General features: G+C 42.7%; 1 protein-coding gene across 1 annotated transcript in view; it reads right to left on the bottom strand.

The window, feature by feature from the left end:
* Positions 1–16,428, bottom strand: part of LOC126353897 (PAN2-PAN3 deadenylation complex catalytic subunit PAN2) — a 263,163-nt gene that overhangs the window by 30,993 nt on the left and 215,742 nt on the right. The window lies entirely within an intron of this gene.

Below are 16,428 nucleotides of genomic sequence, written 5' to 3'. Positions count from 1 at the left end.
CATCTAGTATTACAAGATGCTGTTACAATTATTGTTTTCATTAAAATTATGACATGAAAATTTGATTGACTTTCCACAGCTTGCGATTAATCAGGCATCACGTAAATAAAAAAGAGAGAGAGAGAGAGAGAGAGAGAGAGAGAGAGAGAGAGAGAGAGAGAGAGAGAAAGGCACAATCTGGTTAATAGTTCATGAATCCAACTGGCTGACAAGAATAATATATAAAGATTGGCCAAATGCGAGCAGGACTGCACACAGATTTCCATACAAACTTAATTATGAACATTTATATAGTTCATCCACCCTGGGAGTTGAGAATCTCAATGGTTTTCACCTGTTTTTGATGAAGATGCTGGCAAGATACTGGTCATGAGGATTCCAAGACCACATCAAAATCTCTACACTAGTTCTTCAGACTAGCCTGGACATACAAAAAGAATCAGATAGGAGTTTCAGTTTATATGTATTGATATAGAAGATTTAGTAAAACATTTTTATTTACTTTTTAAAACAGAACTTCATCCTGCATTTTACGTTTGCGTGTAGTAAAGTTAGGCCTTTGATGTACGATGAATGCAACATAGGTTCTACTGGCGATATAATTATAATATTATACACTCCTGGAAATTGAAATAAGAACACCGTTAATTCATTGTCCCAGGATGGGGAAACTTTATTGACACATTCCTGGGGTCAGATACATCACATGATCACACTGACAGAACCACGGGCACATAGACACAGGCAACAGAGCATGCACAATGTCGGCACTAGTACAGTGTATATCCACCTTTCGCAGCAATGCAGGCTGCTATTGTCCAATGGAGACGATCGTAGAGATGCTGGATGTAGTCCTGTGGAACGGCTTGCCATGCCATTTCCACCTGGCGCCTCAGTTGGACCAGCGTTCGTGCTGGACGTGCAGACCGCGTGAGACGACGCTTCATCCAGTCCCAAACATGCTCAATGGGTGACAGATCCGGAGATCTTGCTGGCCAGGGTAGTTGACTTACACCTTCTAGAGCACGTTGGGTGGCACGGGATACATGCGGACGTGCATTGTCCTGTTGGAACAGCAAGTTCCCTTGCCGGTCTAGGAATGGTAGAACGATGGGTTCGATGACGGTTTGGATGTACCGTGCACTATTCAGTGTCCCCTCGACGACCACCAGAGGTGTACGGCTCCCCACACCATGATGTCGGGTGTTGGCCCTGTGTGCCTCGGTCGTATGCAGTCCTGATTGTGGCGCTCACCTGCACGGCGCCAAACACGCATATGACCATCACTGGCACCAAGGCAGAAGCGACTCTCATCGCTGAAGACAACACGTCTCCATTCATCCCTCCATTCATGCCTGTCGCGACACCACTGGAGGCGGGCTGCACGATGTTGGGGCGTGAGCGGAAGACGGCCTAACGGTGTGCAGGACCGTAGCTCAGCTTCATGGAGACGGTTGCGAATGGTCCTCGCCGATACCCCAGGAGCAACAGTTTCCCTAATTTGCTGGGAAGTGGCGGTGCGGTCCTCTACGGCACTGCGTAGGATCCTACGGTCTTGGCGTGCATCCGTGCGTCGCTGCGGTCCGGTCCCAGGTCGACGGGCACGTGCACCTTCCGCCGACCACTGGCGACAACATCGATGTACTGTGGAGACCTCACGCCCCACGTGTTGAGCAATTCGGCAGTACGTCCACCCGGCCTCCCGCATGCCCACTATAGGCCCTAGCTCAAAGTCCGTCAACTGCCCATACGGTTCACGTCCACGCTGTCGCGGCATGCTACCAGTGTTAAAGACTGCGATGGAGCTCCGTATGCCACGGCAAACTGGCTGACACTGACGGCGGCGGTGCACAAATGCTGCGCAGCTAGCGCCATTAGACGGCCAACACCGCGGTTCCTGGTGTGTCCGCTGTGCCGTGCGTGTGATCATTGCTTGTACACCCTTCTCGCAGTGTACGGAGCAAGTATGGTGGGTCTGACACACCGGTGTCAATGTGTTCTTTTTTCCATTTCCAGGAGTGTATTATAATTGTAATAATAATGAATAGGAAAATAGGAATGCGGGTAAGCTACTACAAACAGCATAGTGAACACATTATTGTGGCCAAGATAGATACGAAGCCCACACCTACTACAGTACTACAAGTTTATATGCCAACTAGCTCTGCAGATGATGAAGAAATTGAAGAAATGTATGATGAAATAAAAGAAATTATTCAGATACTGAAGGGTGATGAAAATTTAATAGTCATGTGTGACTGGAATTCGGTAGTAGGAAAAGGGAGAGAAGGAAACGTAGTAGGTGAATATGGATTGGGGCTAAGAAATGAAAGAGGAAGCTGCCTGGTAGAATTTTGCACAGAGTACAACTTAATCATAGCCAATACTTGGTTTAAGAATCATGAAAGACGGTTGTATACGTGGAAAAACCCTGGAGATACTAAAAGGTATCAGATAGATTATATAATGGTGAGACAGAGATTTAGGAACCAGGTTTTAAATGGTAAGACATTTCCAGGGGCACATGTGGACTCTGTCCACAATCTATTGGTTATGACCTGTAGATTAAAACTGAAAAAAACTGCAAAAAGGAGGGAACTTAAGGAGATATGACCTGGATAAACAGAAAGAACCAGAGGTTGTACAGAGTTTCAGGGAGAGCGTAAGGGAACAATTGACAGAAATGGGGAAAATTAATACAGTAGAAGACGAATGGGTAGCTTTGGGGGATGAAGTAGTGAAGGCAGCAGAGGATCAAGTAGGTAAAAAGACGAGGGCTAGTAGAAATGCTTGGGTAACAGAAGAAATATTGAATTTAATTGATGAAAGGAGAAAATATAAAAATGCAGTAAATGAAGCAGGCAAAAAGGAATACAAACGTCTCAAAAATGAGATCGACAGGAAGTGCAAAATGGCTAGGCAGGGATGGCTAGACGACAAATGTAAGGATGTAGAGGCTTATCTCACTAGGGGTAAGATAGATACTGCCTACAGGAAAATTAAAGAGACCTTTGGAGATAAGGGAACCACTTGTATGAACATCAAGAGCTCAGATGGAAACCCAGTTCTAACCAAAGAAGGGAAAGCAGAAAGGTGGAAGGAGTATATAGAGGGTCTATACAGGGGCGATGTACTTGAGGACAATATTATGGAAATGGAAGAGTATGTGGATGAAGATGAAATGGGAGATACGATACTGCGTGAAGAGTGTGACAGAGCACTGAAAGACCCGAGTCGAAACAAGGCCCATGGAGTAGACAACATTCCATTGGAACTACTGATGGCCTTGGAAGAGCCAGTCCTGACAAAACTACCATCTGGTGAACAAGATGTATGAAACAGGCAAAATACCCGCAGACTTCAAGAAGAATATAATAATTCCAACACCAAAGAAAGCAGGTGTTGACAGTGGTGAAAATTACCAAACTCTCAGTTTAATAAAGCACAGCTGCAAAATACTAACAAGAATTCTTTACAGACGAATGGAAAAACTAGTAGAAGCCGACCTCGGTGAAGTTCAGTTTGGACTCTGTAGAAATGTTTGAACACTTGAGGCAATACTGACCTTACGACTTATCTTAGAAGAAAGATTAAGGAAAGGCAAACCTACGTTTCTAGTATTCGTAGACTTAGAGAAAGCTTTTGACAATGTTGACTGGAATACTCTCTTTCAAATTCTAAAGGTGGCAGGGGTAAAATACAGAGAGCGAAAGGCTATTTACAATTTGTACAGAAACCAGATGGCAGTTATAAGAGTCGAGGGACATGAAAGGGAAGCAGTTGTTGGGAAGGGAGTAAGACAGGGTTGTAGCCTCTCCCCGATGTTATTCAATCTGTATATTGAGCAAGCAGTAAAGGAAACAAAAGAAAAATTCGGGGTAGGTATTAAAATCCATGGAGAAGAAAAAAAAAAACACTGAGGTTCGCCGATGACATTGTAATTCTGTCAGAGACAGCAAAGGACTTGGAAGAGCAGTTGAATGGAATGGAGGATACAAGATGAACATCAACAAAAGCAAAACGAGGACAATGGAATGTAGTCGAATTAAGTCGGGTGCTGCTGAGGGAATTAGATTAGGAAATGAGACCCTTAATGTAGTAAAGGAGTTTTGCTATTTGGGGAGCAAAATAACTGATGATGGTCGAAGTAGAGGGGATATGAAATGTAGACTGGCAATGGGAAGGAAAGTGTTTCTGAAGAAGAGAAATTTGTTAACATTGAGTATAGATTTCAGTGTCAGGAAGTCATTTCTGAAGTATTTGTATGGAGTGTAGCCATGTATGGAAGTGAAACATGGACGATAAATAGTTTGGACAAGAAGAGAATAGAAGCTTTCGAAATGTGATGCTACAGAAGAATGCTGAAGATTAGATGGGTAGATCACATAAGTAATGAGGAAGTATTGAATAGGATTGGGGAGAAAAGAAGTTTGTGGCACAACTTGACCAGAAGAAGGGATCAGTTGGTAGGACATGTTTTGAGGCATCAAGGGATCACCAATTTAGTATTGGAGGGCAGTGTGGAGGGTAAAAATCGTAGAGGGAGACGAAGAGATGAATACACTAAGCAGATTCAGAAGGATGTAGGTTGCAGTAGGTACTGGGAGATGAAGAAGCTTGCACAGGATAGAGTAGCATGGAGAGCTGCATCAAACCAGTCTCAGGATTGAAGACCACAACAACAACATAATTATAATTTAACAATTTGCAATTTTTTTACTTTATTTGCTCTGAGAAACCTTGCTTCTGGTCCAATTTTGTAATTCTACATCAACAGGAAGTACCCTATAGGTTTTGATGAGTGACTTCACAAGTTTCAAAATATTTTACATAAATGGCTGAATCTTTTGACTGAATTGACTTAGGAGCTTAAATGTTTTACACTGCCAAGGGAATACAGACTTCAGTCTGCGATATAAATCTGAATCTGATACGCCAACTTGTTCAAGAGAAAAGTGGCTTGTAACATATGGGCAAATGGACAGACAGATGGTAAAGGACAAAAAAATACTTTTTGGTGTTACATAATTACAAATTAACAATTACACATTTTTTCTTTACTCATACTGTTGAATCTTGCTCCTTGCCAAATTTCACGGTTCTAGGTTAACAGAAAGTACCCTACTGGTTTTGATGAATGAGCTTTTGAGTATCAAAATATGTGAACTAAATAGCTGTATCTTTTTATGAATTGACTTAGAAGCTTAAAATTTGTATGCTGTCAAGCATTCACACACATTAATATGTGATATGAATCTGCCCATATTATGTCCACCCATTCCTGAGAAAAAGGATTCTTAACAGTCAGACAGACAATAAAGCAATCCTATAAGGGTTCTGTTTTTACAGATTCAGTCACGGAACCCTAATTATTTTCAATATTTTCAACTAATGTCGTTCATTCAAGTAGATACTTTCAATCTTGTATTTTTATTTATAGATATGAAGACAATCATGTACTGATCAAAACTATTAATCATTTATGACAATTTGTAACCGAGACTGATGAAGTAAATATATCTAACCATTTACTTTAAAAACAAAGATTCCAAGACTTACCAAGCGGGAAAGCGCCGGCAGACAGGCACATGAACAAAACACACAAACACACACACAGAATTGCTAGCTTTCGCAACCGATGGTTGCTTCTTCAGGAAGGAGAGGGAAGAAGCAACCATCGGTTGCGAAAGCTAGCAATTCTGTGTGTGTGTTTGTGTGTTTTGTTCATGTGCCTGTCTGCCGGCGCTTTCCCGCTTGGTAAGTCTTGGAATCTTTGTTTTTAATATATTTTTCCCATGTGGAAGTTTCTTTCTATTTTAACCATTTACTTTGATATTTTCTGTCACCGAGGTCATACAGTACTGAAGTTCACAAATGACATCAAGTCATAAAGCAATGATCCAATAAGCACCTTGGTACAGCATAATATGATAGACAGGCTCCAGCTCTTGGCTGTGACACAAATGCATTTACACAGCAGAAGTGTTTATCCTTTACTGTGTTTTCTACGTAGTACATTTACTAAATTTCGTGCATGTTTCTCTGTTTAAGAGAGTTAATCTCACATTTTTGTAAGTGTAAATTCAATCAGTCTGTAGTGCCCATTTGTTTTGTTTTGAAAGTAACTGTCCATTCATTTAGTAAGCCAGCCAGTCAGGCTCCAGCTCTCGACTGTGATACGAGAGTGTATGCAAAGGAGCAAGTTAAATGTTTATCCTTTTCTGTGTTTTCCACTTAGGATATTTATTAAATTTCATGTGTGTCCCTGTTTAAGGGGTTAATCTCACAGCTTTTAAGTGTAAATTCATTCAGTCTTTACAGCAAATAGTTGCTCACTGAACAGCTAGCTATGTAGCTCTTTAACACATCAGCATCCATTGGTGACACATCAGGAGTGTAGCAAGTCGCATCTCTAGGACTGTTTGCTTTCATGGTTCACTTTTTCACTTGAGTATTGCTAGGATGGGTAGGATGTGTGTATGCTGTGTGTGGATACAGAAGGAGCAGGCCGCTGTTTGCGAACAGCTGAATGTGCCATTGGCTGTGGTCAGTCACCTTCAGGCTGCTGCCATCGGGAGTAGTTGTGGTGGAGAATCTGGCACATCGTATGGGACACCTCAGGTGTCACTTGTTTTGCCCATGGGCTCTGCTCCCGAAGCAGCTTCTTGTGCACATAATGTGGTGGATCTGCCCTTACAGTAGCGTGAGTGGTGAGGTGGTAACGCATTCATGTCACTCGAGGTAGAGGGCCAATGTGGAGACTGGCAGCCTGGCCTCACTCATTCATCTTGTGAGTGGACAGGTGGCCACTCCTTGGGCAGGGTCCGAGAAGGCACATGGAGGAAGGGGTTCACTGGTTAATGGGAGCTCCAATGTTCAGCGTGTTATGGAGCCCTTTATGTAGATAGTGTTCAAGGTAGGAAAGAAAGCCAATGTTCATCCAGTATATCTGCTGGGGGGAGGGGGGTCTCTCTGATAAGTGGAGGCATCCAGACTCCCGTGTGGACTACATAGAAATAAGAATACCCGGCATAGAGAATCAACTTAAAGATTTGAAAACAAATAAATCAACAGGTCTGGATGGAAACCCAATTTGATTTTGCAAAGAGCACTGTAGGGCATTGGCCTCTTTCCTAGCTTGCATTTATCATGAATCTCTTGCCCAGCACAAAGTCCCAAGAAACTCCGAAAAAAGTGCAGGTGGGTCCACTATATAATAAAGGTAAAAGAATGGACCCACAAAATTACAGACCAAAATCCATAAGTTCCATTTGGTGCAGAATCCTTGAACACATTCTCAGTTCAAATATAGTAAACTTTCTTGAGGCTAAGCAGCTTATGTCCACAAATCAGTATGGTTTTATAAAGTATGACTCGTGTGAAACTCAGCTTGCCCTTTTCACATAATACTGAGAACTATGGATGAAGGGCAGCAGGCAGATTCCATATTTCTAGATTTCTGGAAAGCATTTAACACAGTGCCCCATCATAGACAGTTAACGAAGGTACGAGAATATGGAATAGGTTCAGAGATAAGCGAGTGTCTCAAAGAATATCGCCCTAGATTGCAAGCGTTCATCACAGACGAGGGTACCGTCAGGAGTGCCGTAGGGAAGTGTGATAGGACCACTGTTGTCCTCCATATACATAAATGATTTGGCAAACAGGATGGGCTGCAGTCTGCGGTTGTTTGCTGATTGTGCCGTGGTGAACTGTACGGTGTCAAAGTTGAGTCACTGTAAGGAAGACACAGTATGACTTAGAAAAATTTCCAGTTGGTGTGACAAATGGCAGCTGATCCTAAATGTGGAAAAATGTAAGTTAATGCAGATGAGTGAAGAACAAACCTGTAACGTTCAGATACAGTATTACCAGTGGCCTGCTTGACACAGTCAGGTCATTTAAATATCTGGGCGTAATGTTGTACAGTGGTATGAGGTGGAATGAGCATGTGAAAACTGTGGTAGGGAAGGCAAATGGTCGACTTTGGTTTATTGGGAATGAATGGTTGGTTGGTTTGTTTAAAGGGGGGGGGGGGGGGGGGAGGGACCAAACTGCTACGTCATAGGTCCCTTGTTCTGATTAAAATAATTCCACAAGGGTGGGAGCAAAACAAACGAGACATACAAAACAAAGGTGGAAGAAAGGAAAAACCAGGAGAAAGATAGAAGGGCAACAAACACTAAAATGAACAAAAGTGGATAAGAAAACCACAGAGAGACACAAGAAACAGGTAGAAGGGATATTAAGAGAGCAGATGGCTGTGGCTGGCGAACCACGAGAATTAAAAGTTTAAGAAAGCCACTCTGTGCCACATTAAAACCTCCAGTCTAAAACCACTAGGGTGGAGGACACAGATGTATAAAGGACAGGTGTTAAAACTTAGATTGAATGATAAGATCCAACCTCATGAATAAAAAGTAAAACCAAAACAGCCAATGAGGCGTTGTCTGCTAAAATTAATGATAACGAGTCCAGTAACTGAAGATTCCGTTGCAGGGCAGCCAAAGGAGGACAGCTCAACAATATATGGGCCACTGTCAGCTGGGCGCTGCACCAACACTGAGGTGGGTCTTCACGACACAGGAGGTAGCTGTGGGTCGCCCATGTATGACCAATGCAGAGCCGGCAGAGAACCACAGACTCCCTACAAGAGGCCCACATGGAGGACTGCCACACATTCGGAATATTTTAGGAAAGGTGACCGCATATAGGATGCTGGTGTGACCTATTCTCGAGTACTGCTCAAGTGTTTGAGAACCTACCAGGCCGGACTGAAGGAAAACGATGAAGCAATTCTGAGGAGGGCTGCTAGATTTGCTACTAGTAGGCTTGAACACAACATAGGTATTATGGAGATGCTTTGGGAATTCAAATGGGAATCCCTGGAGGGAAGGCGGCGTTCTTTATGGGAAACATTTTTGAGAATTGGCATTAGAAGCTGATTGTTGAACAATTCTACTCCCACTAACATACGTCACGTGTAAGGACCACGAATATGAGATATGAGAAATTAGGGCTCATTCAGAGACATACAGACTGTCGTTTTTCCTTCACTCTATTTACAAGTGAAACAGCAGGGGAAATGACAAGTAGTGGTACAAGGTACCCTCCACCACACACCTCATGGTGGCCTGTGGAGTACCTATGCAGCTGTTGATGTAGGTGTAGATGTAGACAATCATGTAGCATGTCAACTAGTACGGAATGGGAAGGCACACACAAATCCATAAAGCCAAAAATGCCAAGAGAAGAGCAATAGGTTACTAATGGCCTTACAACAGCACTCAGCAGACAAAAATTAGAGATAAGTACAGTATAAGCAGATATAAAGATGTTACAGAAGAGCTGAATGATTGCTCTGCTGAAATCTGGAAAGATAGAAACAATACAAAGAATTTTAAAATTGTCACACAAATGTTTCAATTTTATAAGTTATGAACAAGATTGATTTTAAATCAACTTTTTACCAGTTGCTGGATTATGCACTGATAAAAGCTGTACAGGACTAATGCTGAATCTAACACAGTTCATAGAGAATAGTTTTGAAATTTGTAAGGTAACAAGAATAGTATTTGTTGATACGTCAACACTGTAACTATCAGCTGCATCTAGTCCAGATCTGCAGCCCGAGCAAGGATTGTAAGCTGATCAGATTCATTGTCACTCTCTTGCACAATAGCAGGTTCTCCACTGATTTCCAAGGGCAGTGCAGTCAATGGAGAATATAGAAAAAATGGCCTTTCACATCGAAGTGTGACTGCTCCTGTTGCATTCAATATACATACTAATTAACAACTTAAAAGCCCAGAGCACTAGATTCCTATTGTATACCAAAGCTTTTATTCTAATAACCCAGAGCATAAGCTGTGAATCAGTGGAGAGGTGTTCAAAAACCCTCTTGAAGGTCTGTCAAGATCTTTCATTTGAATGACAAGGGAGACACTCACAGGTAAAAAGTAGTATGGTCAGGAGTCGAGTTTTAATACAGTGATCTCCAAAATACCTACAGTTGAGGCTTGTCAGATCCTTTCTTTAGAAAAAACACTTCATGAACTGCAAGTCAATAGTTTCTACCAGGAAGAATCTTCTAAAAAAAGTGACTGAATCACAGTGGGGTAGCCAGTCTGAAAATATCTGCACACAAAGAAAGAAAAGAGGAACAGAAAAGAACTCATTTTCTGTATGTCTGTGATGTGTCCATAACATATGGATTCAAGTGTTAATTTTAGACCAGACACTTCTGCATCTACATCTGTACTGTGTACACCACAGTGAACTGCATGGAAGAGAGTACATTCAATTGCAATACTTATAAGGGTTTCTTCCCATTTCATATTGAATATTTGTGTAGACTCTTCCTGATAGTGCTTCATTATAGGTAACTCCATCATCTGCCAAGGGTCTGATGTTACTATTAATACCATCTGCAGTTCTATTAACATGAACAGCAAGGGTACCAAAACACTTCCCTAGGGCATCCCCGAATTTACTTCTACATCTGGTGTTTTAACCCCCCCCCCCCCCCCCCCCCCCCCAAAGATAATGTGCTGTGTCCTCCCATGAAATCCTCAAACCCTGAAAAATGTCACTTGTTATCACATATGATCATAAATTTGATAATAAGCAAAGGTGAAATGCTGAGTCAAAAGCTTCCCGGGTGTTTCGGTGTTGACTGTGTCCTTATTACTGCACAGAAGAGGGCCTTCAAGAAGCAGAAGACAACAATCTGTTTAACTGTGACCAATATATGTTTCACATTCTAAGATAAACACAGCCACCCCTTTTTGGCATGCAGATGTCATTCATATTGATTCTAGATGTAAGATGTCACTTATCCCGCATGATCTATAGTTTATGTTGTTGGAAGTTAAAACTTCAGTCATCTGGCTACATCAAACTCTTTAATCCCATTTTAAACAATAGTGATGGAAGTTTGTGCTGTACTGGCCCTTCATTTATAGCCGTTAAGATGTAATGAACTGTGCATGCACAATGTGAACAGATACTTTGAACTTTATAGATTTAATATATGGTCATAAATCAGATCCAATCTTGCAGATCCTACCATCCCCATTTGTCTAACCCATACGAAACACGTGTTATTTTGAACAGTGGTGTCCGAGTTATAACTCAATCTGAGGTCTAGATGTGTATCTCAAAAACGATTTGAAAACAGGGCTTATGAAATAGAAAAGATTTGCGAACTCCTCCATTTTTTTAAAATACCACTATATAATTAAGATAAAATGCAAGTAGAATTACAAATACTGAGTTTCAATTTATAGAGCAAAAGTTTAAGTTGTGAATGACACTAGAAGTGCTAGGCTTGGACTAAAAGAATATGTAATACAGCATGCTTAGATGATGTATGTGAAATCTGATAGCTATGGGTCAAGCAGAGTTGTATATTTTGTTACTAACAGTGGACAGCCCAACTGATGTGTACCCACTCACACTGGATCCACCTGGTATACCTGATACAGCTGCAGATACCTTTAATTGGATTTGTACTAGTGCTAACAAACAATTCAGTACAAATGAATTAGGTTTCAATGAACTTTAAATAATTGATATTTCCACAAAAACAGTTTGCAGAAATGTCCAACACAGTCAGAATCCCTCCCAAATGAGGGAAATTTTGACACATGAGAGATTTTCTTATTCTCTTTGGGAGAGAGTCAGCATTAGGAGGAGCGGGGAGGGGAATAGGGGGTGGTGGTAGAGTGAGTGAGTGATGTGAGAGAGAGAGAGAGAGAGAGAGAGAGAGAGAGAGAGAGAGAGAGAAAGCTGTGAACCTATACAAGTTGCTATGTTATATTCATATTTCTTTGGTCCCTGACCACAATAGAACACCACACTTTACCGTATTTACTCAAATCTAAGCCGCACTTTTTTTCTGGTTTTTGTAATCCAAAAAACCGCCTGCATTTTAGAATCGAGTGGAAAGCAAGCAGAAATTCTGAAAAAAGTTGGTAAGTGCTGCCACAACTAACTTCTGCCATCGAATATGTGTAGTGCTACACAGGCATGCTTTGTAGGCACAAAGATAAATACTGGTGCCAAAACTTCTGCGTCTATAAATAAATTAAAAAAAAAAGGTGGAAGATGAACTTTTTTTCTCCGCTCCGAGTTTCAACCACTGCATTTTCATACATTATCCAACGAAGTAAATACAAATTCAGTATTGTTTGTTCATTTTTGAATGTAGCAGCATTTCAATGTACTACGAAAATCCGAATGACAAGACTGTTTGGGATGTTTGTCAATATGGCTAACTCTATGTTCTGAATTTTTTCCTACCTGTGAGAAGAGATGGTTGCTAATAGAAACTTTTATGAATTGTGAATCACATGCAGTATTCTCTTCACCATAAGAATAATACGAATATAAACATTTTGCCATGTATTCTTTCGTGTTTGCTGCTATGTCATTTAAATCCTGTCTGTCTAATAAACTACGAAACTAGAGTGAGACAACAGCAAATGCGGAAGAATATACGTATCGTGTCATGTTTATATTCGTATTAGTCTTATGCCTAATAGTGATACAGTCAGATACGGCAGTTGACTAGATTTTAAAATCTAAGATGACTAATTTCTGTGCAGAATGTAATGTACTAAAGAGGCGTCTGCAAAGATTTTCAAATGGAGAAAAATTATCACTAAATTCTCATTAGAACGTCTTCTATCACACGCAGTCTATTATTTGGTTCTTGTTGATCATTATCAAAGAAAGCAGCAGTGTAAGTAACAAAAAAAATAGCAGTCTCTTGCCATTGTTTCTTTAATGAGATGATTCCTCTCTCTCTCTCTCTCTCTCTCTCTCTCTCTCTCTCTCTCTCTCTAAAAAAATTGTAAGTGGCAGTAATGTGCACAAAAGCAAACGATGCTGCGAGCGGCGACATGTTGTTAACACTCATTATCAGATTGCGACAAACAATGCATGACACAGTACAGTAATACATTTTCAGCTTAGAGTGACGTAAACACCTATAACAAAGAGAACGGCTGTTATCAGATCAAAGCAAAATAAGCAATAGATTCAAACGAGACGAAGCACATGAAAAAGGAAGGGTACCCGTATAAATACGCATAGCAATGGTTACCTGGTGGAGCTCAACTGCTAAGCTTACGACTCGAACAAAACTACTGTAGCTGTATAGTCATTCATTGGACCTAAATTGTGTCTCATATTACAATGGGCCAACTTTGTTTCGATTTGGAGGTGCAGCCTAGAACTTTTCTCTCCTCTTGAATTTTGAGTCTCAAATTTCAGGTGCGGCTTAGATTCAGGAAATTTTTTTTCCCTTGATTTCAAGTATCATTTTTCAGGTGCGGCTTAGATTCGAGTAAATACGATAATTGACATTCCACTGGCAGCAGTGAGCAATGCTTTTATATATCCTGAAGGCTCAACATCAACAACATGTTAGGTGTAAGCCTGCCCACACAGAAAATGAGTCATTGCACGATAGGTCCACCTGTAACTCTGTATCACAAAATAGGAAATTTCTGTGTCTTTAAATGCTGGGTCCCACAAGGCAGTGGTTAGTGATGAGTGCAGACTGCACCTTGTGAATGGTTAGTCAACTCAAAGAACACACAAAGGCTAAATCCAGTGAGGACATGCATTCAGTGAGGCTACGCATTGAGCAGTTGGTTATTTACATACCTGAGTGTTTCCAAGAGGCATGCGATAGGTGTAGCAAAATAGTTCGACAATTGTGGAGATGCCTGGGGCAACATCAGTGCCTCGATGTTTTGCAGAGCTTCCTGTAAGGCTGCCGATAAATATGTTTATGTTTACCTGAGCGAACACACACCAGCTTTCTGACAATGCTACGCTACAGCATAGTTTCCAGAGGGTACTGCATATGGACACAATACCTCTTTCCCCTTAAGGGAGGGATGGTGGGCCATCTCAGGGCCTTAGAGACTGAAGGTAAGGGCACATACCAAAGATATGGCATGCAAAATAGCTCTGGTGTGAAGAAGTCAAGGAGCCTATGTTAGGTATTGGCAGCTGATGGGAGGCAATTCTTGATCAAGGGCGGCTGCTTGAGACACAACAATGCCAACTAGCCAGCAAGGGGTGCCATGAAATGTAGGACAACTTTGGGTGGGATGTGAGATGTAGGACCCTCTCCTTGAAACCATCACATGTACTCGAGACACAAGTACCCAGCCAGTGCTGTGATCTCTGCAGCACAAAAACCAGAAATATAAGCAAGGAGAAATGGGGCTACGGGAAGCAGCTCGGTGAGGATTCAGTGAGAGCCAGGCGTGACCTCTAAGGCAACAGCACACTTAGAATGCCGAGCAGGGGCAGCTGATGTGGAAAGAATCTACTAATGGCGGCCAATGGAGAGATGATGGAGGGTGGGCCAGAAAGGCAGGCAATGATGGTGTGGCATTGGGATGGAAGGCAGTCCAGCGTGTCAGGCAGATGGCAGCAAGCTGTTTGCTATGACCAAGGATGACTGCGCCCTGGAGACAATGGGCATCAGTGGCTGATGGAAGAGTGGCTCAACCAGCACCAACCATCGGTAGGATGACACCAGGTAGTCCAACAAGGCTGGCAGCTGGGAGAAGCTGCCAATGTGAACTTCAATAGGTAAGCCTTTAGACCAGACAGAATAAGCCGGGGACTGAGGGAAAAAGGCTGTGTGCTTTGAAGGTATTAAAAATGGGGCACAACTGGCACAGAGTCTGGAAATGGAAGGTGTAAACAAGTAGAAGGTGTAGTAGTGCTGAGAAATATATGTGAACACAGGAGGCCGATAGGTGCCGCAGTGACTTGGAGGGGCTGAGGTGTCGCCAAGCCAGCATTGGAAAGTGCAGAGGTTGATGAATAACAGGCTGGTGAGATACTGGCAGGGCACCAATGGGCTCAGCTGAAAGGCCTGGTGAGATGTTGACAACAAGCCAACAGCCTCAGGCAGAATTGGTGATGGTGGCATCACCAGCTGCACAGAAACCGGAGGCCCAGTATGTTAGACCATCAGCTAGTTCCTGCTACTAATAAGGCGAGTACACCGTTAGCTTGCTACATATTTTTACAAGCTTCAAACAGGAGCAACTGCAGTAATGGATAGGAACTGTGATTGTTGTGTACAGATGCGAGCTGAGTTGGTGACCCTTAGCTAATAGCTCCAGGCTGCTTTGGCTTCCGTCACACAGTTTGAGGCTGCTGCCAAGGTGCGTCACTGTGGGGGATTGAACGCAGGGATGCCAGGGACATTGAGCACGTCCCACGTGTCCTCCGATCGGTCCACTGCTGTGGCCGCCCCAGGTACTGCCTGCACTGAGGTTGACCCCTCACCCGGGGCCGAGTGGGAAATGATTCCAAAGTCTGGCAGGCAGTGAAAAACTTTGAGGGGCCGATCATAGGGCCTCCCCAGTTCATTTGACGAATTGACGAACAGGTTTCGGGCGTTATCTGTGGTTGATGATGTCTCCGAGCCGGATGCAGTCGTCCACCCTGTTCCAGAGGAAGATTCTCAGCCTGCAAGGTCTGGCCATTCACAGAGGGCAGGTTTGCTTGTAATTGGGAGCTTCAACATTAGGCGCATAATGTTGCCCCTTAGGAACATAGCTGCCAAGAAGGGGAAGGAAGCCAGTGTGCACTCCGCGTGCATCCTGGGGGGGAGGGAGTCATTCCGGATATGGAAAGGATGCTTCCGGATGCCATGAAGAGTACATCATTCAGCCAACTGCAGGTGGTAGCTCATGTTGGTGCCAATGACATGTGTCGGTTTGGATCGGAGCATATTCTGTCTGGCTTCAGGCGGATAGTAGAAATGGTAAAGACTGCCAGTCTTGCTTTCGAGATTAAGGCGGAGCTCACCATCTGCAGCACTGTCGATAGAACCAACTGTGGTCCTTTGGTGAAGAGCTGAGTGGAGAGTCTGAATCAGACGCTCAGGCGGTTCTGTGACTGTGTAGGCTGCAGATTCCTCGACATCAGGTGGTGGGTTTCCCAGTTCCGCTTAATAGGTCAGGAGTCCACAACACACATGAGGCGGTTACACGGGTAGCGGGGGTTGTGTGGAAGGGACTGGGCAGTTTTTTTAGGTTAGAGGGTCTCAGGGAACCACAGAAGGGACGTCCGTCTAAAAGTGGGTGGGTAAAACACAGTAAGGTAGTTGTAGAAACAATTGGTATTGTAGTTGTAAACTGTTGTAGCTGTGTTGGGATAGAACCAGAGCTCCAAGCCATAACAGAAAGCACTGAAGCTCAAATAGTTGAAGGTACAGAGAGCTGGCTAAAGCTGGAAAAAGTTCATTCAAAATTTTTTTCAAACGATCTAACAGTGTTCAGAAAGGATAGATTAAATACAGTTGGTGGTGGAGTATCTATTGCTGTCAGATGTAGTTTGCCTTGTAGCGAAATTGAAGTAGATAGCTCGTGTGAAATAGAATGGGTA

The sequence above is a fragment of the Schistocerca gregaria genome, chromosome 3 (assembly GCF_023897955.1).
Source record: "Schistocerca gregaria isolate iqSchGreg1 chromosome 3, iqSchGreg1.2, whole genome shotgun sequence".
Lineage (NCBI taxonomy): Eukaryota > Metazoa > Arthropoda > Insecta > Orthoptera > Acrididae > Schistocerca > Schistocerca gregaria.
This window is presented reverse-complemented; position numbering and strand designations above follow the sequence as displayed.